The sequence below is a fragment of the Charadrius vociferus genome, unplaced genomic scaffold (genome assembly GCF_000708025.1).
Source record: "Charadrius vociferus isolate BGI_N301 unplaced genomic scaffold, ASM70802v2 scaffold59, whole genome shotgun sequence".
NCBI classification, from domain to species: domain Eukaryota; kingdom Metazoa; phylum Chordata; class Aves; order Charadriiformes; family Charadriidae; genus Charadrius; species Charadrius vociferus.
This window is the reverse complement of record NW_009661371.1, coordinates 4,870,121-4,896,557: the sequence shown is the minus strand read 5'-3', so window position 1 is coordinate 4,896,557 and position 26,437 is coordinate 4,870,121.

Here is a 26,437-nt window from a genome sequence, read left to right as displayed (position 1 = left end):
CGAGAGCAATTGGTTTATACAAAGGCAAGATGATGGCCCATTAATCAGTAAATCAGTGCCGTCAGGGTGGAAGAGTGACAATTTTTAGGTTGTTGAGGCTAGCAAAATACCTCACACTCGCCATGCCTTCTCTTCAACTGAACTCTAGGACAAAAAAGCATATGCTTTTGAAAGTCTGGATGGATGATTATTACAGAAAGAGTGATGATAAATATAGGAAGAGTGTACAAAGGTGAGGGGAAACATTTCTCATGTTGAGAAATTATGTCATGGGCAGATTTCTATGAATATTTACAGAAATTTAATTCCTGCAAAAGTAACAGAAATTAATTTCAGTCATTACTGGATGCGAAAACGCTCTCTACGCCAAACCACAAAATTGCACATAAATATCATAGTAGGTGGCACCTAATCAAAGCTGCCAAAGTAACCACTCAGACTAATCACTACTTAGGATAATTATCACACACAAAACAAAATTAAACAAAACAGTATAAGTCCAGTGAAGAAGAGTCAGCAACTTCAAGTGTCAGCAAGGCCCAGAATAGACTGAACATTGTCATTGCAGTTCTTTATACATTAAAATAACCCAAGACATACCACGTTAATTCTCACACCTAAACTATTCTCTTAGCTGGAGGGTTCAATGTTTAGCAGCCTCTCCCATTGCTCTTATAAACCAGCCACTTGCTTACCTATACTCCAACATTTTCTGTGCTGGGTTGTAAAATGGTGAATACTGGGTGAGCCCAAGCCATGACAGTGTCTGGCAGTCACATACAAGGTGAGCGCTCTGCTCGTAGTGACTGGTAATGCCCGGCAGCATCACAGCACTGTTGGTTTACACCTCGTTCCTCCAGGAACTGTGGAGCTGTCCGTTGAGAAGGAACACCACAGCTGCAAGTTGCCCATTGCTGCAATGCCACTGGCCGTCTCTGTACAAGATTCAAAAATGCTACAACCCTTATTTAGATCTTATGAAAATATTTCCACAGACAGCTGGTGAGCGCTGCCTGATCTGCATTTTGTTTTTAAATGAATCAGCGCACTGAATTCAACCAATGTGGGTTGTTCAGAGCTGATAAAACTCCCAACTTTATAACTGACAGCTCTTTCCTATAGTCAATCCCTAGATGTGAAATAAGGGTAAAATGGAAAGGGCCAAACAAACCACAGACTTACCTTGTTGGCCTTAAGATGCCAGGAGGAGAGGAGAAGTGAATTTCATGCGCTCCCTTTGATCTCCTACTGCAAATGTGACCTACTCTACCTTCCTGTTGCATACGAGGCAGAGTGCTGGGTGTCACCAACTGTGTCACAGATGGCACAAAAACCAGCACTGCACATTAGCCACTTTTGTTCTGTCCTGCTATTAATGAATGCGTACGACACCCAGTTTTGCTGTGCTGTTGACAAAATCTATGCTGCCACAGTGGTAACAGCTTACAAGTCTACATCCTTAGACATGTTGCATACACTTTTACCATCCTCAGATTAAATGTAAAGTTAATTATATTGTGCCTCACCTGATTTATTAATCCTTTCCTTACCATTACTATTGTATTCATAAACATCCAGAGCCCATTTTTGAGCTATAAAAAACATTTTACCTCCTTGTGCTCCCTAGATTTCCAGCTTGTAAATTAAAAAGTAATATAGCAGCCATTCATTCCATTCTGAAGAAATTAAAGTTACAGCATTATGATTACAATTATTAATGAATCCATTTCTCAAAATTACTTTTTTATGATGTACATGAAAAAAGCAAATAACAGCATAACAAACAGGTGAAACAAATGGTGAATGAAGCGTGGCTAGCATTTGATTCTGATAATTAGAAATACTGAAGAAGAGTTATTTATCAAACTAGGGGGAAAAAGCATGATGTTAGAAGCCAAAGTATCTTAATATTTGTAAAAGAAGCACAGAACAAATCCTACTGCTGCTACAAGCTCCGTGCGTATTTTGGGTTTGAACAGGCATAGTCCCCAGAAATGAAGGGAAACTTCATTTAAAGTGCTGCAGTCAAAGTAAGAAGCTGTTGCCTCTAGAAGGGATAGAAGTTTCACTGGATACATAGGCTCCATCGAGGCAGTCTTCCTTATTATAACGGCACCTGCTGAAAGACTTTATTAGATTATGTTCTATCATAACTGCTTTCTCAGGAAGGTGAGTTATGATCTGCAGTACAATGATAGGTAGTTAATCACTGGTGATATTTTGTGCTCCGTATTTTCTCTACATCAGTGCACTGCACTGTCATTGGTTTATTATAGTGACTGATTTGATTTAACGAAGTGTGATGATTTATTAAATATTTTTTGAAATTTTCAGACTATATTTCAATGATTAGTGACACATTCTGTTGCCATTACCTTCAGCTAATTAGCACTCCTGGATTTTTTTTATTTTATTTTATTTTTTACACAACTGACTGAAGATGAAGTGCCACAATACCAGGAAATTGCGTGAAGGATGTGACACCAGAAAGCCTGCAGTTCAAATGCTTTGGACTGAATTCAAACCTGGTATTTTAGCCACCGGAATTCCATTGGGGAAGCAAAGTTCCACTCATTGTATCACATTTGAATTTGGTTCCTTAATATTAAACTATGCTGCTGCTCTTGATTCTTTTTACAGAAGAGCTCCACTGTCTGAGTAAAATTCACCTCAGCACAATAGGTCAACACAAAGCCTATGAATTAGTTGAGTAACACTTATGTGTTGCTCAAAACAGCACTATAACCTATACGGTCTTTTAGTCACCCTCTATGGAAAATTAAATATTCTCCCCTTCCATCCCCCGGTATCTCTCTCTCTGCATATCCAGAGGTGTACTTTTCTGAAAAATAAAGATCGGACTTTTTCCTGTTAATTAATATAGCCGGATAATCTAGGACCAAGGGCATCAAACAACAATGATCAAATGAAATGCTCAAACAGACAAGTTCAGTACTTGAAAGCAGAATAAAAGGAAAGTGTTAGCAATATCTTTAATAGCATTCATGTCAGGACCAATAAGAAATCTGACATCATAACTAGCAAATACTTCATAGCTGAAAATATTTTATATCTCCCTCTCATTTCCACTTGTATCTGTATCATCAAATGAACTGTTGATCCCAAAGGAAACATGATCAAAACCTAAACCTGGAGTTTGCATCTTATCTTCCATATACACTATGTCATTTTCTCTAACAGTTGTAGTAACTGCATTGTGTTTGTGTTACTTTTTCTTTCAGAAATGTGTATGAATAGATTGTTACCTTATGCTTCCATTATATTGCCTTTAAGATTGGCTTTTCTTCTCCTGTTACCTCTTAAATTGGCAGGAAAAATAATAAGTATAATATAAACTCAACCTACTGTGATCAAATTTCTGCCCTTTCCTGTTCCATTCTTGCTTGTTCAGTCTTGCTCAATCAAGGCACAGCATCTTACAGTCAGTTTTATAATCCCTAGGTATTTTCCTCTAAAACTGCAGGATGGCCACAGGCAACATACTTAAATCCACAAGCAGTATCAGATCAGCAGAAAACACTTTATATACCAGCTTTATAGATTTTTTTTTAAAAAATAAGTGTTCCACTAATACAATATTTCTTTATTTGGATAACATTTAATTAATAGATATACTTTATTACAGTAACATATTCTCAGCTATGTTTATATGTATCAGTTATGACATTTTATAGATATAGGAAACCTTGACCTTTATTTCCAGTTACTTGTAATATTTAACTGTAGACAATGCAAATAACATATTTATGCTCATAGCGCGTTTATTTTTATCACTATAACATACTCTCTGATGGTGATAGCGCTGCAATGACATCTTTTACCAAAGTTAACACCAGTTGTTTTTTTTATTTTTAGAATTATTAATGAGAAGAAAAAAAGCAAAACAAAACAAAAACCAAAGGATGACTGTGAAACAAATGCTTTTGTGATTCCTCCCATGACATGAAATGTCAGGAAAGGAATTAAAGGTAATGTTATAACTTAACAAATACAAGAAGGACAAAGAACCTTATTGTTTTAAAGCTAAAGGTTAATTAACTTTAGCTCAGAATCTGTTTCCGAATTGGAAAAAACTCAGAATACTGCATATAATTCTGGTCCCTTTTTATTTAAGAAATGTGAATTCAAATTGGAACGGGTTGCATAGCAGGACTAATACAATGATTAGATGACTGGGGAACTTTTTCTTTAATTGAAAAACAGATTAAAAGAACCTGGATTGTTTGGTCTACAGAAATGAAACTGGAAAGGGAAGCTGAGGAAGTCTGCAAATATTGTAGAGGCAGGAGTAAATATTAAGATGAGAGAAGAATTATTTCAGTTACAGGGCATAATGGTCTATGGTAACACTGATATAAATTTTTCTTGTAATAATGCAGTAGAAATGAAGGGTGCTTTCCAGGTCTCCACAGACAGAACTTTTAAAAAGGAATTTAAAATGGGTAGGGAGCACTTATGCTCTTTACAATTGAGAGAAAACATGACAGAATATAAGTGATCATGGAGTAAAAAGGAAAGCTTGGGTTTAAACGCCTTCCCTAGCTATCTTTTTGACCTCAAAGGTAATGTTTGCAGGATGCTGAATTGCTGTTTGAGAGTCTGATCTCTCCTACTTAAATCTTGTGAAAAATTATAGTTTATTATTTTGTTTCTTTCTGTAGATCTCAGGTTTGTCACAGTGCATTGAAAAGCATTTTACTAACTGTGATAAGGAAGGAATAAATGTTTAGGAACATAAATGTATTACGTGGAAACCTGAGAGTGGGGAAGGGGATGGAGCCACGTGCCTCAAGAAGTCCATTCCATCTTTGTTCTTTACATCATCTTTTTTTCTGCCTTTCTATCTGTACATACAATATTTGTAATCATAATCATCACCCCTTCGGCCATACATGTGTGGTCTAAAAGTTTTGGTTTGATGTTAGGGGATCAGAGCTACAGAAGGAACCAACATGAACACATCAGTCTCCATCTCACACTCAGTGCTAGAAATCCATATGAATTTGCTAGTCTTATAAGCAGAAAAAAAAAAACAAACCCACAACTTCTTTCCTTCTAATCCATGAGCAGTTGACAAGTTTCCTTTCCTCCCACTGCATAGTGGTGTGTGTTGTTGTGATATAAAAAAAATACCCATCCAACTCAATGTTATCCACAGCTTATGTTTACTTACAGGGAAATTATCAATTATCAGCTCTAGCAAGTTTTTCAGTCTCAGCATCAGCACTCAGTTGCCTCACAAAAACAGAAGGAGAATTGTTCCTGAGGTCACAGGGACAGATTGCATGAACTAATTTATGGAAACAGAGAGACATAAACCACCAAAAAGCAACAGTGTGCAATTTCACTGAACCAGGAGGAAAGGCAAACGTAAAAAGGCTTTTTTGAATCTGGCCCAATAATTGCCCTTTTCAATATGGTAATTATCAAAGATATCTACGCAATCATACCCCTTCTTGCCATATCCTCTATCAGTTGGAAACTGAAGTCAATTCACAGTACTGAAATCATTACTGGTTTACCATTAGAGACTAGTGTGAAGCGGTGTCTCTAATTCTCTATTTTTTCCAACAGCAAATTGAGAGGAAAATCTAGGAATGCAAACCCACTATTTATATAATATAGCCCCACCAACTCAAAGCAAAAATTCCCTCCTTAAAGAATATGAACAAACTCATAGTATCATAGATTTAGCAGTTAATGCAACTGTATAGGAAGTATTTTTTTCCCTAAAGGTATTTTTTTTAAATTTCACATAATTTAACTACTTTTTATACTAATTACCTTCAAGAACGTACAGCTCTTTATGGCAGGAGAAATTACTTTTCTAACTTATTCTATAAATAATGTAAATAAATGTACTTTAACACTGGTTATAATGGAGTACATAGCAAATATAGAAAATACACCAGAAACAGAAGAAAATTCAGCCACTTTTTTTTTCGGGGAAGAAGTAGTGCATTTCCTTTGAACACTGTTTGACATTAGCCTGATGAAATCTTTTTTGGATAAATGATTTGGACTAAGAGGACTTTTTTTTTCCCCCTGCAGTTTACCACACTACTAATGTATTTTCTTTCCTAACTGCCATCGTTGTGGCTCTGAGCATTACAGCTGTCTAGGATGCAAAATGCCAGAAGGTAATTTACTGCTCTGCTTGATTAAAGTAGCATTTACCATTGAAGGTAAAAGAAACTAGATCTCTGTTAGCTGCCATTATAAATAAGATGTTTGTATTTTTGTTCAGAAGTGCCCTTGCGCCCCTAACTGTTGCTGTAACCTGCTAGAGATATTTTACAAATGATCTAAATTTCCCCATGCAATTGCCAAATATCAACAGCTGGTGTTTCACAAGTAATAGACTTCTGCTTTAACATGGGCGCCACAGTTAGCATGTGCCTAAAAGAGGCATACAGAAAAAAAGGCACCTTGCTAGAAGACTGGCATGTTCACAAAACTCTCAGATACGAACACGCTTAGAGTTCCATGTTGCAATCTTATTTTCTATGTTGAACCCCTCTGTCCTTGACAATAATAAAAAATACATCAATATGAAAATACAAAGAAGATACAGCAGGAAGGAATTTACCTTTCAATTTATTCTTCCCTGAGATGTCTGTCTAATGCTTGATCTTTCCAGAATTATTGCAGTTTGCTTTTTTTTTCTTGACGCTTCTTCTCCTAGTCATTTGTGGGCTTTGTGAACAGTCACTAACTATGTGGAACCAGATTCTGTCACTCACAAACAGATGTATAATAAAAAGGGATGGCAAAATACAACCTGGCAGTAGCCTCTCTGCATCATGTTCTTGTTGAACACTGGCAGTATTAGATTCTAGTCAGCAAGGATCTGCCCACACATCCTAAGGGACTGTTGTTAAGGTCAACTGGAAAATAAATTAAAGCAACTCCTGCAGAAACAGAACAATATTCAAAACATTTGTTCAGATTAAACAGGAAGGAAATTTATTTTCTGGATTTGTTTTTACTTATTTCTTGACACCAAAACCACTGACATTTTATGATACGCTGTTAGCTGTTGAGAAAGCAGGAAGGATGATAGCTCTGAGGGATTACAGAATCCAAACTGCTTGACCTGGAAGGGTTATGGTGACCTGTGGTCCTTCTTGTCTCCCACTTGCCCCAGAAAACAGTATGAATAACAAATACAGTTTCATAACTGCAGGTCTTTGCAGGTGCTCACAAGGCAAAGAACATAACAACAGAGCTAGAATTTGAAAGCAAATAAACCCAGAAACAGTCTGTACAGCAAAACTACTGCAGAAGCATGACTGGAAGATCACAGCAGCATTTAATTAAATCAAGAAGAAAAAATTGCATCTTATTTGTTCTATTCCTTTTGTTATTTCCGCTAGCAGAATCACAAATATTTACTACTATTTTAGCAAAACGTTGCAAAAAGATGGATGTGACAACCAAGCTTGTGCACTATACGTATACCACGTAAAAGGTGATTTCTCTGATAGCAAGAAGTTATTTGATTGAAAAAGAATTCTGTAATTCAATAGTCCAGAGAGAAGTAAAATATAATTAGAAATCTAGGTGTATATTTAGAGAAATAGTGATCTCTATGAGTTATATTTTTAATGTATTTTATTTTGAAAGACAGGGTACTTACTAGTCTGTGAATCTATGTGACTCTCCACTGATTTGCAGGGTATCCTGTTATCCTCATAGGAGGATTAACTACAAAAACCTAAAGCCCATCCATTGCCTCCACAGATCACAATCACACTTGAAGTATTTTAGTGTAATGCCAACAGCAAATAAAGGTTCTATATTAAGTGCTATTTCTCTTGAGAATGGAGTGAACTGCTTTTGTTCCAAACTCTTCTGATTATCCATTTAAAATCTCAAGCTTGACTGCTTCAAAGTCTTAATATTCTATCAGATTTTTTTTTTATAGGGTTCTTAAACATTGCAAAAACATAAAACATTTAAATCCTAATTTGGTTGAAATATCTAACCTGAAAGTTGTTCTTTTTTAAGATGATGCAGTCTGCTAGATTTTTTTCATTTTTAAATACATATTTTAATGACAAATTGAAGATGCGTGATAGACTTCCAAAATTTTGGGACTGTTTCTCCAAAGTTCTTTAATGTGTGTTATAATGTAAACACATGTTTATTTTCACTGATTTAAATTAAAGGCTAATGAATTTTAGAGCAAGTTATTCCTGTGTTTGTTAAAAACTGCTGAAACTAAACTAGAGCCTTAAGACTAAATAATGGTTATCTGTTGATGTATAAAGAAAATGTTGACCTCCCTTCTAGATCATTTTAAATCTATGTCTAAACTAAATGATTTAGAAACACAGCCCAGCAAGGTTGTATGAGAGACCCAACATGCATCAAAACTCTGAATGTGTCCTTTTTCACCTTGGTTTCCAAAGGTAGTAAAGCTGTGCTTGGTCGTTGAAACAGCTATGAAACCTTCTGCCTCAGTATACAATACAGCTGGCACAGAACCTGCAGGACAAGCTGCCGTGCACTGGAGTTGTAGACTGACTAAACTGTCCAAATTTGAGGTAATAGGTATTTCAATTCCTCATCAATTGTCATGTTTCCACCTTTCCCTAATCTTGTCTAATGTAAGGTACAAAAGTCCTCAAAAGACTTGGGCGCTGTACCTGAGCTGCATTGTCCAGATTCTCTTTTTCAGCTTCCTGATAGCTGCATGAGAATTCTAATTCCAACTTTTCTATGGTAGTTAGATTCCATGGGCCAAGATGTTGCAGAAATAATCTATTATCAATTCACATAACCTACACAGTATCTGCCAATCTTTTTTTGTTTGTTTGTTTTAAGCTAACTCTACTAATCCCATAAGCTTTCACCTTCTTCCAATGAGTTTGTGCACAGAGAGTTTTCCAAGTTCACATTCCCCATATTTCTCCTTCTCTTCAATTAATACAGCTGCAATGTGTGTTGATTTGATCTCCTTCTGTCTAACCACCAGGATAGCCAGTCATATTTGCAATTGTGCTCTTCTCTTTGAGCCCCAATAACCTTAGTATTCTTTCTGCTTTGGCCTAAGAAACTTGAGTTCAAGTTACTTCACACAAGACAGGGAAATGGTTCTCTGCCTCGCACTATTTCAGTATGTACTCTAAAATCTAGGTTTCCAAATAAAAGAAAATGTGGCTAACAATTACCCATTTTTAAAAGAAAGCCATGATCTCCTTCTTCAGTTTCTTTCTCCTACTTATGCCTGCTTCGATCCCAGTTTCTGAAAAAAGGTAGATCGACATCCACCTTTCATGGGCCACACTGTAGGCATGACTGGATATACACTGCTTCCTACAGTCTTCTGTAGGTGCTAAATCTCTGTAGGAGATTTTCTACAGTCTTCTGTAGGAACTAGATTTAAGACATACCTCTGCACGTAGCATTTTCCATTGATCAGTAGAACATAGTCTACTTCTGGGATATCTAAGACTATGTCAGCACTCTTGACTCAACAGTCTTGAGATAACCAAGGTAACTATAAAGGAGAAGTATAATTTGGAGATGTTAGGACAGATGCTGCAAGCAGAATACTCATCAGCTTATCATTATTGGTATTACTTTTAAAATCTTTTGCTAGTAGGTAGACTCCTATTCGAATTAGTAAAGGTCAGCCCCAAGTAAAATAAACCAAACAACAATAAAAGAGGTTACTAACAGCACTTCTTCCTCAAATTTGTTTCATAACAAGAAAGTTAAGGTGCAGCACATTGAATCTAAGCCTAAACAACTCAGCACAGATGATAATTACCTACAAGTGGTGAGATATGACAGCTCTAACCCAGACAGAAGTTTTGAAAGTTAAAGTAAATCCTATAGTGAATGCACAAAATCCTTGTTTAATTACTTTCATAAAAGCATGAAAAATTAAATTAATTAAAACAAGAGCAGCAAATTTACTGCTGGCAAAGAGTCAGACACTAGAAGGCCCTAAATATGCAAAATGGGAATAAAATATAATGGACCCAATTTCACATTATTTGTTATCTATTTGTTGCCATTATGCAATAACCCAAATAGAATGAATTAAAAGCAGAAGATGAGCACATAAGGCTTAACAAGATTACGAGAAGAGAATGAGGGGCTTAAATTATGGGCATGCCAAAACTATAAAATATTCACGTTTCTGCAATATCAGAGCGCACAAGACAATTCTTTGCTTAATAGAATTTTCCTTCTCTGTAATTACTTCAGTGTCTAGGTCCACAAAGAAAATACTTCTAGTACACAAGTATTTTGCCATTTCTTTCTTCTTCTTTACAGTTTATTGTTGCTTTACTCTATTTTTATTAATCAGTGCTCTACTTTCTACTGTGTGTGTTGACTGGGGCCTTCTCTTACGCAATAGTATGAGCAAATGCAAATCTATTCTATTTCTTGAAGTGTTTTCTCTATATATAAATCAAAGAATTTCATTAGATTAAGAGGTGAAGTGATTTTGACTTTCTTAATTTTCTTTCTTAATAATGCTCTTTATTAATTAGATAGTTTTTAAAAGCGTTGACTGTAGCATGATTCATTATTCCCTATTCAATCTTGCTCTACTTTGATACACTATTAAATAACCACTGCATTTTAGTATTGAATGAAGTGATCTTGCTATCATTTGCACCTCAGGTTAAGCCCAAATACTGGCAAGTTCTTACTGCATTTGTAAGCAGATCTATGTTAATATTAAATTGATGAAGAGATCTTCGCTAGCCTGAACTACTCGAATAGCTGCTTCCTCTCATTACTGTAGCTTGTACCCTGCACAAGCCAGTTCTTGTTTGTCTTATTCCCAAAGGAGGATTTTGCTAGAAAGCCATCTGTGAACTATATTCTAAATTCATCTGTACTTACAGAGGAAGAAAGAATGAGAACAGTGGAAACCTGGAAAATGGGAACAAGGCTCATTGCTGATAATTCCGTGCTGAACTTCAATCATACGCTAAATTTCAATCATTTCAGAGAATCAACCTCCTCCCCAGAAGCAGAACACCGGGATTCAATTTCTGCTGGACACTGAATGTAGATGTTTACTCTACATGCAGTTTGCAAGCTTCCATATGATCTTATGTGTATACCAAAGCTATGCAACACGCTGACTAGGAGATGCTTAGGAATTTGCTCTGAGAACGACTGAAGAGAGATTTCAGTCTCTTCAAAATTTTTGAGGTTTTTTTTGTTTGTGCATTGCTGGGTATTTCTTGTAATTTTGCAAAGATTGCTGGCATCTTCACATTAAATTCTAAAAGAAGATTCTTTTTATATGGAAAGTCAAGTTAATTCAGTATCAAATTGCATGTCCCTATGGCATAATTGATATAAGTTACTTAAGTGACTACATCTTCTCTTAAGCAATTTGATGGAATTCAAAAGTCACGACTACACTGTAAGAAAACTAGCCCAAAGAGCAAAAGTATATACAACCTGAAAAAAATGATGGTCAGAAGCACATGAATAGGAATATCCATTCCTAAGTGGAAATACGGTACTAAAAGAATAGAGGTCTTAAAATCAAACTTAAGCAAGAAAAATTGTTTTGATTCATTCACTAACGTGGACAAAACTATTACGGTTATGAACTCTCCTCATGGCCTCCATCAAAAAAAGAAAATAAGTGCTTTTCAAAAAGTGTTCAGCATTTCCCCACATTACAAGGCCGGTTTGAAATAACAGGCACTATAAAAATAACTCATTACTACTTCTAGGCTAAATCAATCAGCATTTTCCAAAGGGGGAAAACACAGGCTTTGTCAAAGCATTCCCTTTTACATCATAATTTCTCTAAAGCCAATGAAGTAATTCTTACTTTTTGCCAGTGTAACTGATAGTAGCAACTCTGATCTTTGAATTTCCAAATCATAAAGCACAAAAAACGGAATATACAGCTTTACCAGCCTGTGTAATTTGCCTCAGGGAAAGTAAAGTCGCAGAGTTTTCCGATAATGACAGATAGTACTGTTCTGAGCACAGGAATAGATACGGGATACTCAGAGCAGTACTGCTCAAGAGGAAATATTTGAGGATGTTATCTTTCTCCCCTGTACATGTTTCTTGCTGTTTATTGATTCATGGTGCTACTTCTCACCTTTTTTTTTTCTTTTCTTTTTTTGTCACTCATTTTTTTTGCATAACAATATTCAAACTCCAGTCATATCTCCAGGCCTAATGATTTACCCTCTAGATCCACAAGAAAATTCTGTCTCATGACTTCTTATTTCATTCTCCCTCACAAACCAGTATTCTGAAGTAATGAAATACGAAAAGTGAATTACAACGGAATTCAGAATGTTAATGATGATCATAAATTTTGTTGTTCTGTGGCAATATAAAAAAGTCACATAAATATCTTCAAGACACAAAATGACCAGCACAAAATTAGATGAAATGGCTAAATACATTAACATAAAAGCAATTGTATTAGATGGAAGCCTCAGTAGGATAATCTCAGTGAGAGGGAATTATTTTTCTCAGCTTTTTCAATATTTTGTCATCAAATCATTGAAGCCATATGACTATGGTTGCATGGCTCAGATTCTCAGTTCTGCTACCAACTAAAGCTGGACGATACACTATTGGATAAATTATTTGAGCAGACCAGCAATATTTGTTTCATAAATGGAAATTATTTTTTCAAGCAGCGAAACAATAATAATGGCTATCTTTATATGAACTGAGCATTTTCATATGCACATTTCAGATGAAGGTCACCTTAGTGTTAAGCTCTATGATTTCATCACACTGTAAAACTTTATTTGTAGAATCATTTAATAAATCAAATTGATTACTACCTATAAATAAGGCTGATAATTCTCCGAACAGTAAAACCAAAATGTTCTGAAAATAGTGTGATTTATTTTTTCTTTCTTCTTACTTAAGCTATGGACCACAAATCTTCTGAAACAGAAATCTAAATGAAGATGTATGTCTCTACTAAATGGTCAATTAATTTTCAGCTAGTTAAATTTCACTTTCTATATTTTATCTTTTCAACAATAGATCTTAAAATCAGAATTACCTGAGAAATTTGTGGTTTACAATATTTCTATTTTATGTTCACCTGTTGACAACTGCTTAGTAGCAACAAACTTTGCAAATACATACATATAATCAAGCAAACCAGTACAGGCAAGGTAGTTTTTAAACAGTGGTACTGAAACAGTATGACAGCAGTTGCAACAAATATTTCATGGTTAAATAGAAATTTCTATTTGGTCTCTGAATATCATTCAAACCCTGCTGCAATTCTTAAATATGATGACTTTTTAGAGGGATTGAAATAAATGACATTTCATAATGACTGATTAAACAATCAATTAAACAATAATTTGTATTACTGCACAGAAAGTTAGTATCTCTTTAACATTATTACTATGATTAGAAGAAAGGCTTTTACAACTTCACATTATTTGAGATTGTGACACGATTAATGGCAGGTTCAGAATCTCCATCAGCAATCAGACTCTTCAGAGACCTTTGAGAATTGCCCTAATCTGACCTTCCAATACTGTTTATGGCTATATGGGATTTCTACTCTGTTATGAAAGTAAGATCTGTTTTATAACATAAATCAGCAACTTTATATAAAGTTGTATGTTAATGTGAGAAAACATCCTTTATTCTCCTGTAGTAGCATGGTGTAGACCATATAATCACATCTCTCTCAGCACTATTCCGTGACTCATTCTCATTCCTTTACTGCCAGAAAAAAAAAAGACAATTCTAAATAGTCTCCTGAGAATTACATTCTCTACACTCAGAAAATGGCTCAGTACCTTCTGCTTGTGATAACATCTTTAGCTGCCCTTTTTTTTTTTTTTTTTTTTCCAGTTTTACGGTCAAGCTACAAAATAAGAGAATTTTAAGAACTGATCTTTGTTTTACTTCTGAAAACAGAAGTAGATACGAATATTAAAAATCTTGCTGTCCCTTCTGTGATGGATATATGTTTGGGTGTATAATCTAGCCATAGGAGAAAACATACATACATGATATACAGTGATACATGATGCGCAGCAGCAACAAAAAATAACTTCCCTGAGTTCACTACAATGTGAAAAGACAGTGAACAGAAAAAAAATATCATGTCAAGTTTAGTAAAAAGGATTCACCAATACGTTACCCAGATATAACAATCATCTTTTATTTTCTGAACTACTGAATTTCTGGAATCCAACCGTTACTTAGAAATAAGCCACCACCCAGATACAATTAAACTGGGTTGTTTACTTTGCATAAAATGTAGAGCGACCTTTTCAACATTTGCTATTTGAAAATGAAGAAGAGACCTCACTGATGCCAGAGGCTTCAGAAGGTAGATAACACATCTATTCTACCAGGAAAGGAAAAAACCTCTTCCTTTGTGAGCAAGGGTAGAAGGAACTGAGACACCATATATTTCCCATTATCCTGTTCTCACCCTGCAGAAACCGCTATTGTACTGGGACAGCCTGAGTCAGAGAGGTAGAAAAATGCAGGAAAGGGGCAAGGATAATTCCCTTTTGCTTTTATTGTATTCCCCTGAAGGAAGCTGGTGGCACAAAGCTTGTTACCATCATCCATCGTAGAAAAACATTCCAAAAACCCTTTTAATCGCTTTGACTACTTTCAGTGGGAACGTAGGTTTAGATGCACCCCTTGATCTGAGCAACAAAAGCACATTTTGGTCTCAAGGTAAATTCAGAATTTAGGTAGAATTGGGGCTCAGTAATTATTTAAGTGAAATCCGCAATGGGAATTCCACCGTCTTTCGGTATCTGAAAGAATACGAGTACTGATATCGACCTACAGTCCTCTATCTCATATATATACCTTGTGACAGGCAGTAAGCATCTCTAACTCTGTTTTATAACATTTTAGCAACATGTTCCAACAAACAAAACAAAAGAATAGAGTAATTTGTTGTGTGTACCTTCACCTATGGGCAAAATACCCAAAGTTTGACAGGTTGGGGAAAATGTGATTTTTTTAATGATTTTGTTTTAAACTAAAACTAATTCTATTTTAGAAAATAGAATGATGGTTAAAATTTATTAAAAGAAAGTCTCAGATAACAAGTGCAGTCTATTTTCAATGGTTAATCATTTTGTATGCCTGAATGAAAGGAAACTAAATTGCTTGGGGCAAATACTTATCAATTATATGTCATCATTTTTCATTTAGAAACAGGTTTATAAAAGACTTATAAAAGAATAAAACTTTCCTTTTTCTTCTAAAACTGCATTTTTTTGAAGCTACAATTAAATGTCCTTTGAACTGTCTAAATTTTAGACTATACGAAATTATAAAACCTTCTTTAAATAGCCTTAGAAAACTACTCTAGTGTATGTATTTGCTATACTGTTTTTCAACATATTTATAATAAAATTAGGTTGGTCAAAAAATACTTTAAAAAGTTAATGTGAAGATCTGGATCCTTTTTGTAATACATGGAAGCAGTTTCTCTAAACCCAATATTCTCCTAATAGCATAATTTTATGTTCCCATTAAATCCTCATCTTAGATCCACCTCAAAGCATAAGTATACACCTTTGGACTGTAGAAATGCTTGGTTTTTATCTGGTAGGGTTTTGAGAGTGCACAGATGGCTATTACAGATTACTAAAATGGGACTGCGCAATAACAGTGCCAGCTGTGTAACAACCAGTCCATCTCTAAAAGAGATTGCAAATTCAAAGAGGGAATCCTTTCAGAAAAGGGCTCAGAGCTGCTTCAGATGGACTAAGACTCTACATTAGGAGGCTAGAATTCTGGTTTTACACAAAGGACAGAATGCTTCTAGCATATTTGCCATTAAAATTGCGTTTCAGTGAGTTGTTTAGGGAAATGAAAAAGCTGAAATACTCTCCTTTATATTACAGCAATTATACCATTAAACACTCAGCTCTGACTTATTTTGATTTTTCTAATCTGACCATAAAAAAATTAATTCCAGAGAGACTAGATCAGTGGAGAGAGTTACTCGGAGAGGGAAGCTGAGTTCCGGACCATTAGTCCTAGCTGAGATGAGGTGTACAGTACCTGAAAACTCTCTCTTGAGGAATCTCTGCTAGTTTATTTGGAAAGATATGTCTTTGCTCTACATCTCATTGAACTAGTGGGGAAAAAAAATAAAAATCCATTCAAAAGCTGGCCCTGAGTTCTTACTCCTTGGGATGATTTTATATCTCTTTCGGGAAGCAGCAATTCCCCACAAAACTGGTCATTTTCCGCATTTCATTTCCCATTCCTTTTTTGCTGGCTCACTGATACATTTAGCAATCGGAGATTCACATTAGGCTAAATGCCTTTTTGATAATTACTGGAACAGTTATTGCATGTGTTTGGTATCCTAGGGTTCAGTGCAATAGGGATTGACAGTAATAAGTATCTTGCAGAGCAGGTGCTTTGATATCAGCCACAATTAATTAAAGTAAAACCTTTAATAATTCTATCATTATTGTAAATACAGGGACTTCTTCACCAAGATGTCAATAAAGTCACATAAGACTCTGCGCAAAGTCAATATTACAGTGGATACTGCTTTCTGGTGTCTCAGATGAAACACTGAAGACAAAAAAAATATAGGGTCTTTTTTTTCTCCAACATTCAGATTTAATCAAAACTCTTGCTCCATACTGAAGTGCTGTAGTATTGTCACTATATTTTCCATATTTATATTTTACTAAATATATGAATCAAGCAAAAAATCTTCCAGTCTTTTTGGCTTCTTTCCTTTCTCACAATGTACCTGATCCAATCTTTATTCATACAATTCCCATTCCTGGAGGTGTTCAAGGCCAGGTTGGACAGGGCTTGGAGCAACCTAGTCTGGTGGGAGGTGTCCCTGACCATGGCAGAGGGGTTGGAAATAGATGATCTTCAAGATCTCTTCCAACCTAAACCATTCTATGATTCTAAGAAACTTGATCCTGGGAAAGATCAGTATTAACAATAAAAACAACTGGGTTAAGGATCCAGTTGTCAAAAGGAGCTTAATCAGCTTGGGAATTTTATAATTTTTACTGTTTGCTTGAAAATCTGAAATAAAATTTGTCCTCACTGAATTTAAGAAGAGCTTCTCATGAGATTCGATTTGAATCATTTCACCAGAACGAGTCTTGAGACCCAGAATTCTATCAACCCCTACAGAAAAGTTGGTTTAAAATATGCACTGCAAAGGATTAGCTACAGAATTAAGCACTTTGTGTTTTCTCAAAAATACGAAGACCCCGCTCCAACATCTATGAAACATTTACCTATGCAAATCCATTGAGTTTGTACGCGAACGCTTTTTTCCACATATATCTGCATATATCTATTTGCAGATAGATACTCCTACAAACATGAATCCAATAACTGCTTGTCAAAACAAAAGGTTGTTCTTCATAATACAATGATAGTGTACACCATCAGCAGTTCAGAGGACCAATATTCAAAACTGAACAGTTAGGAGGAATTTAAAATTAGGATATCCACACCCTGGATAGCTTTCCATCTAAATTTCTTTCCTCATTTATGTACTATCTAACGCTGTTTTGGGGCTATACGACCCATAAGTTGATAATTTTAATGCAGGGTACAACTAGTACAGTTGTTTTCAAATAGGAAATTAAAAGGAGTAGCACTTAGAAGATACACTTTTTAACAAGTTTTAAAGAAGTTAAATCTGCAGGGAAAAAAATACTATAGATAGAACCAGAGTGGGAAAAAAAATAGTATTATCAACAAAAATAACTGGGTTAAGGCCATAGAATGGCAGTATGATTCTATCCTTTCAGAAGCTGCAGTTCATAAATGTACATAGAAAGCTAAAGGTGGAAGACACAAGTTAAAAACCTCTTCATCAGATCATACATAAAATATATGGCTTGAGGGGATAGCAAATGTTCTTCTGGTTGGCTAGGCATGGGGAATTGCTTCAACTACCATCGTCCCCTTCTAGTAACAGATACAATACTAAGCATAAAACCTTACAACAGTTCTTGCAGCAATGTCAGCTGGAGTTCAAGCAGCAGCAGAGACTGTTGAAATGGCCTTTACAAGGTGAAGTTACTGTCCTGTTAATGATCTGTTGTGTTTTCCTGATAATGTCATTTGTCCTGGTTTATGCCTGACTTATACCACTATTAAGGAATAAAATCATAGGTATTTGCAATGGTATAATATTTTAATACTAGTCTTTTTCCAAAAGTTTGTGTATTTTCTCAGTGAAGGAGTTCATTATTTAGTGGTTCTATTAGAGCAGACTCAAGCTTCGGAGCTGAAATTTTTTTGTTCAGATTTAATGGCTCTTTTATAGGCAATTGTATCATAAATTGTTTTAACTCTTCTGTTTGGTCCTTTTCTTTGTTAAGAATTATAATCGTGCCTCTGGCTTAGGAGCTTTACTTGCTAATTCTCTAGTTTTGTTACATCAGTTTTAGGGCTCCACGTCCTGGAAGGCTCCTAAGTTTTTATGGGGTGACATTTCTCATGCTGCAACCTTCCTCTTTGAGGTGGCCTCTTTCTTAGTTCAAGGTGGACATTTTAACTAGGGCATTAATATGACATACATTGAAGATCACTTTTTAAAAAACCTAGCACACTCGGTCCTTTCCTTCTAATTACCGCACAGAGGGAGTCATGAGAGCTGAAATTAGAAATAATATTTTGGAAGTTGCATTAGATTCATACCATTAGAGTATGGCTTTTTCTGTTCATGCAGGTGCAAAACAGTCTTTGAGCATCTCTCTAATATTCTTTAAAAGTGTTTCATTCACTGGACACAGTGAATGAAAAAACCTCAATGAAATGACTTGGAAATCACCATATAGTACATTCTCTGGCTAGGACAACTAGATAGATGATACCAAAGACAGATAGATAGTAGCCAGCTAGATAATTTAACACTGGCCAATGCACCCGAAGGGTAAAATGGCTCTTGCAACATTTTTCTGCAGCCTAAGAGGCTGACGAACACTGGGTGTTCCACTAGAAAATCCACATAAAAACAGAGCCCTAAGAGCAATGCTATTTCCTGTCCACTAGCCTCATTCCTCTCTTTCCCATTTCCTTAAGCAGAAAAAGGATGGAAAGTGAATACCTTTCGGTAGACCTTGAAAGAAACATCCGTTCTGATAAGACTGCTTTCAGGAAAAAGCAGGGAGACAGAGCATGAGAGGCCGTCTCACAGCATGCACAGAATTATGACGTGATGCGCAGAATTTTCCTGACAGCCATCTCTAAATTTGTGACATCAATGAAGTTTCTCAAATCACCACAACAGAAGATTAGACCCTGTGTGTATTTGGGTCTAATTATCATGATAGTATAAAAGGATATACTCTGTAGCAGATAGATTGGAAAGGTCACAGCTAGATTACTGATTACTGAGGCTTTCCATACCTTTTTATTGCATATTTTTTTCAACAGAAATTCATTACAATTTTGCTTATCTGCTCTTAACATTCATGAAGAAGGGTATGATTTTTTCCTCTAAGCAAAAAAGAAACAAGCTAGAAAATATGCACATCAGATATTGTGCTTTTACATAGTTATTGGTGCGGTGAAAATAATGAAATAATGAAAAGGTCACATATTTAGTAAAAAAATTAGTTGTTTGCTTGTGGCAGGGAGGGTATTTGTTTTGTTCTTGCTTTTCCCAGAAAATGTGTTCGCTGGCTTGTTTATGTTTGGCTAGCCCACCTTGCATAGCTGTTTTCCTTCATCTTTCCTTCATCATGTAACATTTAATGGTTTGGCACAGCACAACACTTTTCCTGCATTTAGCACTATGTAAACACCTACCTCCTCTAGCTAGAATGTCTGAGTGAGGTTGGCTGCTATCTTTTGCATTATGTGTTTATATATATATTTAGATATACATATTTCATTTATGGTGTAAATTACTCTTATCTTTTATCCACTAATGTCAATTAAGAGCTCTGACATTAGAATCAGACTCCTTCTCTTTATGTCATAATTTAGGAATCTTCTGTGACAATTTTTACCTTTTTTTAATGCATATTTCAAACTCAGTTAAAAAAACCCAACCAAACCCAAAGCAACAAAACTTTCTGGTTTGGTACTTTTGTTCTTATTACAAACAATATAATGAAAAGAAGAATGTATGTTCAGAGGACAGAGACTACATATAACAGTCCAAGAGGTGTTTTGTTAACACTCGCTCAACAGTATTCTGCTAAGAAATAATAGGTACCATTTTAATTTAGATATAGTCAAAAACAATGGGTTTGTCTCCCTTTGGAATTCCCAATGACACTACTTTGTTGTGGTTACTTTAATTTTTTTGTACTGATTTATATGCAGGGCTTTTTAAAAGATTATAAATGCATCCAATACCTTATGTACCAAGGTTTAGAACTCAACTTAATAGTCTCAGCTGGGCATAATGTAGATCCAAAACAACATCAGGAGCAGAAAGCAGAAATAGGATTCCAGGAAAAGAGCCAACAAACTATTTTCTCACATATATGTTTTCCTTGGTCCAGTAGTTAACATTTTTGAGCTGGAAAACACTGCGACTTTTTAATAAATTTAGGGCTTGGGCCAACCCTCCCGAAGTGCTGTTATTCCAAATTTTGCAAAATAGCTGTAAAAGCTCTCAAAAATGGCACTACCAGCAGCGATAAAAAGTCTTCCAATTGTATTCTTATTCTATTATCCCAGGTAACAAATTTGCAGAACAACATTAATGGTAAAAAAGAATATGTGCTATTGCCTGTGACAAGTTTAACAATGCCTGGATGCACCTAGGTTATGCTAAAAGCAGCAACCAAAACATAACATCCTGCAATAAAGACCATCTATGTTATTGCGTTTTGAATTAAAACTTGCTTCAGCTGAACGAATAGTTTTGCCCTGACTTCCATTTCTAGTTATTACAAGAAAAGCTAAGTAATAAATGGAATCCTTCAGTGATATTTTCACAGGTATACACACATATGTACACATGTATCACAATATCCACAGCAGGACTAAACGCCATCATAGATGGCCATTGTAGCAAAGGACTAAAATCAGAAATGTTCAGCCTTATTGAGACATTTCTTTTTTTCAGCTGCCTTGGACAAAGAAAAGCAGCAACTGCCCTGGTTAATTCCCAGGGGAAAAAAAATGACAAATCTGAATAACTTCAAAGCCTGCTGTACATATTTCTTTGGTTCCAATTAACCCCATAGTCATAGCAAGAACAGCAGAACTGAGTAGATTCAATAGGAAAAAAAAAAAAAAACTTGCTTGAGAAGGAAAAAATGAAAATAAGATAATTTTTCAAAATACATATGATAAATTTTTAGCCAAATCACATTTTTTTCTAATTGTTATGAAGAGAGGCATGATTTTATTCAGAGGGTGAACAGGTAACTGACTACAAAGGCAAGCAGTGAGGCAAATGATTGTCTAGATTTTACTGTATACATCTGTGCTAACATTTCTGCCAATGCAGCATTAGCATTCATGATCCATCATCTGATCTGTCCTTATCAGGAAGCGAGAAGGCATCTGTTTGCAACACAGCTGACAAGTGAGACTGGGATCCTGCAGGAATATTTTCAAAAGTATACCCTTAAGAGGCACATATACCTCGATCCTTCCCCTCCTGCCTTGACTTTTCTCTATCCTTTCCTCCCTTGCAGTTTACTAGAGACTGATTTTGTACCCTCACAGTAATAACAGTATGCTTTCCCAGGGTCTAGCAGTTTGTGGAAGTGCAAGTCGTTCAGCCCAGGAATAATGAAGGGAATGAACAGGATTAGAGCACTGACAGTACCCTGCAGAGACTCCAGGGATGCCTTATTCAGCAGTGTGCACCAGCAGCAGCACAGTACTGAGTTCAAATTAATCGGTCTTACTTCTCAGCAACGAAAATCAGCCAGGACAGAACATCACGTCGTCACAAATTTAATGCTTTAAACTAAAATACCAGAGGTACCTCTGCTAGATACAGGACAGCATACTCCACCTGTATGGAAAGTACAAACAATCTCCTTCATCAATACTATCTGCAAGGTGCCACCTCCAGTCGTAATGGCAAGGCACTGCATATGAGGAGTTGTACCTTTCTTTCTCTTTAGCCATAATTCCCACCAACAGTACGATTTAGATTACAGTGATCTATTTGGCTTCTCTGAAAACCCGTTCTTTATCCTACTTTAATTTGTTACATCACAGAAGATTCTGTCTATCTGACACAAGAATAAGGGAATCCAGTATCTAAGCAGTTTGTATATTTAAGAACTTTATAACCTTTGCTGTTTCTTTTCCATGTGTGGCTAGAATGCCTTTAGAAATAGCTCATAAACATTCAGTAGACTTTAATTTTAACTAGTAGATACTTCTTTTTCCAAATCAGTTACACACTTTTGCCAACAGTAGATGACTTGGGAAAGAATCACATAGGTTTTGCACAGTGTGATGCATGTCCTCCCTTGGCCCTGAACCCAACAACAAATATCTTCCAAGAATGTTGGTGAGTCTAAGTTAGAGCCATTGCTCTCATCTTACAATACCTGAAAAAAAAAAAAAAAATGCTTTCAAAAACTATCTATACCTTTCTTGACAGTTTTATTGTGAAAGACAGAACAGAACAATCAAAGACATTATTTCCTAATAAAACTTTTCTCATATGTTGGTCTCCTCTCCCCACAGCCTCTGACAGCTCATTAAGATTAGTAAGTGTTGGTAGGTAATAGTATTTAGGAGGACTTCACAGTTGCACCTTTGGTTTAATGGCAGATTATTTTCTGCCTGTGAGATTCCTTGTTATATCCTGTTAACAATACAGAAGCATATGCCCTACTCACTTTAGGGTTTGGCTTCTCTTAGGCAATGGGAGAAGGTACAGATAGCTTATATCATAGCTATCTTTTCTGAAGGATGAGCTGTTACTATTAATGATGATATAATAGTCTTATACTGTTATCCTTACCACCATAGAGCTGTCAAAGTCAATTAGAAAAGTCTGGTTACGTAAATTATGTTCTCAGTTTCCATCCCTACAGAACTCAACTGGTCAAGGAGTCAGAATGAATCTTTAATTCCCAGCAAAACCAAAAACCCTGCTAAATGTGCTGTCTGTGCTTACTAAATAGTGAATGTTAGATGTCAGTAAGACCATAGTGCAAACTGAAAGCCAGTAGAGAAAGGTCACTTGCCTTTTTGAATCACTCAAAATTCATGGTGAACAAGTGGAGTCAGACATTCAGCTTGTAAGCATTTCAAACTTATAAAATCATGTTATTCTGGATTACAATGAATATAAATATTAATTCTCACCTGCAGAGAGAGAGTACAATCAGAAAACTGAAGGATTTGCAAGAAAGAGTTCAAGCTGAAATTTCCTTTCCTACTGAGAACTCCACAACAGACAACACTCAGGTTGTAGGTGACATACATGCATAAAAGATTCTTTTAAAAAGCTTGTAATACTATTGAACTACCGTGCTTTAAAACTAACAGTCCCATGTGCTTATGAAGATATTCCTGAATCTATTTTTAAAAGCAATAATAATTGAACTGTCTGTAAAGGTACAAGTTTTATATTTACTAATAAATGATAGCAAACATATAACTTTCAAATTGTAGTTAAGTGAAATACTTGATAGTTAGTAGAAGAGGTATCAAAATTTTCAGTTTAATACCCAGTTTCGCTATAGCAAGTATAAAAATCCAGTGATATAGCAATGAAATATGAATCTATGCACATAAGCAACAAAAATATTTCATACAACAGGAGTTTACTAAGAGCCCAGGCACAGAAAAGTTGCAAATATTTTTCCTACTGGTAGTATTTTATTCTAGAATACCAGCTGCTAAACATTTATTTCCGAGGTGAGGCATATCACACTAAAAACTTATACTATACATCAAGGTTTCTGGCCAAGTTCTTAGGTTTTCCATTTTCTAAGGTTATAAATAACTGCAAATGTAGTAACTTCTACCATCTTCCTTGATTTACTTCCTTTCTCCCGTAGTGACTGCCAGTTGTTGGACACTAGTTCTAGCCATTAGATGACAAAAAACTCCATATGCTAGATTTATCTCTTCCATTCTTTCTCCCGTATTCTACTTTTTCCACAAAATGCAACCTTTAGCTAATGAAATTTTCTTCATTTTAATGAAAGTGGCAGGCCTAGTTGCTACCTCCAGCTTGTATGAGATCATGTGGCTTTAAAGAGTTTGTGAGAAAGTAGGACCTCAGTAAAAATATCGCTTGGAATTATATTACTGTAGACGTCTTCTCAAGTCTTCTGAGGTGAATTAGAGAAAAAGCCTGGCCCTTCTCCTGGTGCTTGTTCTGTGACACTGGCCTTATGTCAGTCACCTAAAATCTCTCATTTGTCTTAAAACAACTAATTTATGGTGAACTTACAAGGTACAACTCCAGAAAACAAGGATGTCGTAGATACCATTCTATTTGATTCAGTGAAGCTCTGCAAGATAAACACTGTAGCTGTTATTTTTGCTTCAGATCTACTTCCACTGCACATCAGGTAGTGTTGACTCAAATAATTTACAAGGAGGAAATAAGATACATAACCAGTATGAGAGGTAATCTTAAAAAGTATCTGTCTTTTTGCAGCAAAAATTGCTGACATTTTCCCTCTTCAGTACATCAGGATGAGTATTCCGCTATAACGTAGGCACTATAGACGGCAATTCTTCCATTTCCTCTCAGACTTCATTGTCTTTTGACAATTTCTACATGGTCTTGATTTCCTCCTTGTTCTCGTTGAATCCATTTCACTTTGTTTTGCAAGTATTTTCCTGCCTCTTTCCCAGCAAATTCTTCCTTATAACACTATATTCTTTCCTGAAAGGATTCTATGCTGATCAGATAGGAGCAACCTAAGCTAAATTTCACAAGAGCGGGTAATAGCAGCATTTGGCTCACAGATTGTCGCAGCCTATAGCCCTGTCACGACAGCTGCTCCCATGACAAACAATAGGAGCTTACAAGCAAGGCAGAGTTGCAAAGGACAGTGGATTTCAAGGAGCTATCCACTAAATTATTTGCAGATAGAGCAGCTATTTACAATGTCTAGAGCAGTATTCAGAGTGCCAAAATGGATATGAGATCCTTTAGCATTCCCTAGCCATACTGATGTTCTCAGCTATTCATTCTCATCTCTTCTTCTCTGTCCTCTCCTCCTCATTCTACCCAACACACATGTACAAGCACACATAAAACTCTCTTCAGCTTGGAAATACTTTCCTATGAAGTTTCATGAGGACAAATTCTGTATAAATACACAAAATACAAGAAAGTAATTACGGGAGTAAGAACAGGAGTGTTTGTTAATTGTTTGTGGCACTGGTGTTGAATTCCAAAGAAAACTCTCTACTGCTTTCTAATTACAATGTCCTTTAATTTTTAAGCATAATAAAGAATCTTCTGACACGGAATATAATCTGATTTCCATGGAATAATTTATTATTAATGTTTTAACCACTGTACTGCCTATATTTTGACCAAGTCTGTGCATACTGTTCATAACTGAATGATAATAAAACAAAAAAGTTCTAAATTGTCATCTAGTTTAGATACATAAATCTTCAACAGAAGATGCTACATCTATACCTGAACCACTAAAGCCCAAAGAAATATTTTTTTTAAAAAATCTAGCATCAACGATGAGTAGTTAAAATCATAGAACAGCCTTGAGAGTTTGTTTCTATTCACTATAGTATAAGCTGCAAAAAAACCCCAACGTTACTTGGGTCTGAGAAATACCAAGTGGTCAGATAAACTGAGGGCTCAATAAGTCTGCAAAACTTTCCCTCTTTAGAAAACACCTCTTAGGATTTAAACTTGCCCTTGCATTTATAGTTTACTGTATCTCAGAGTAAGCAAATGCAATTTTATTTCCCAAGCGGAAAAAGATTCCTAAAATGCAATCAACCACAGGACTTTACTCTGTTTAATTATATGAGTAGTCACTCAAGGTGAATAACATAGAACAAAGAAAAAAAAAACCTTACATTTCAGCATCTCACAAAAGGACAAGGAAATATCTCAAACACAACCAAAAGTATCTTAACAAGGACAAAAATTTCTCAGTGTAATTCTTTAAGTCCTTACCTTCCATACTTGAGTAACATACTAATTCCCCTTTCAAAGCTTTCCATTTTCTAGGCACTGAAACAGAAAGCAAGATAAATTTACGCAGTTATGTGATGAATATTCATATACCCTAACTTTAAGAGTCTATCTGAGGCTGAAGTTAAGATATGAGCCTCCTTAGACCTAGATTGCAGTCGCTGGAGAAAAGAAGGCTATTGCTGTGTGCAATTCAGAGAAACAAAATGAATCTCCTATCCTGAACATCTGGAGAAGAGAAGAACAAGTCCCAGTGGTGCAGGAAGTTTAGAGAGAGCAGCTTAACTTAGACAACCACATTGGTGACGTGAATATACTCCCATT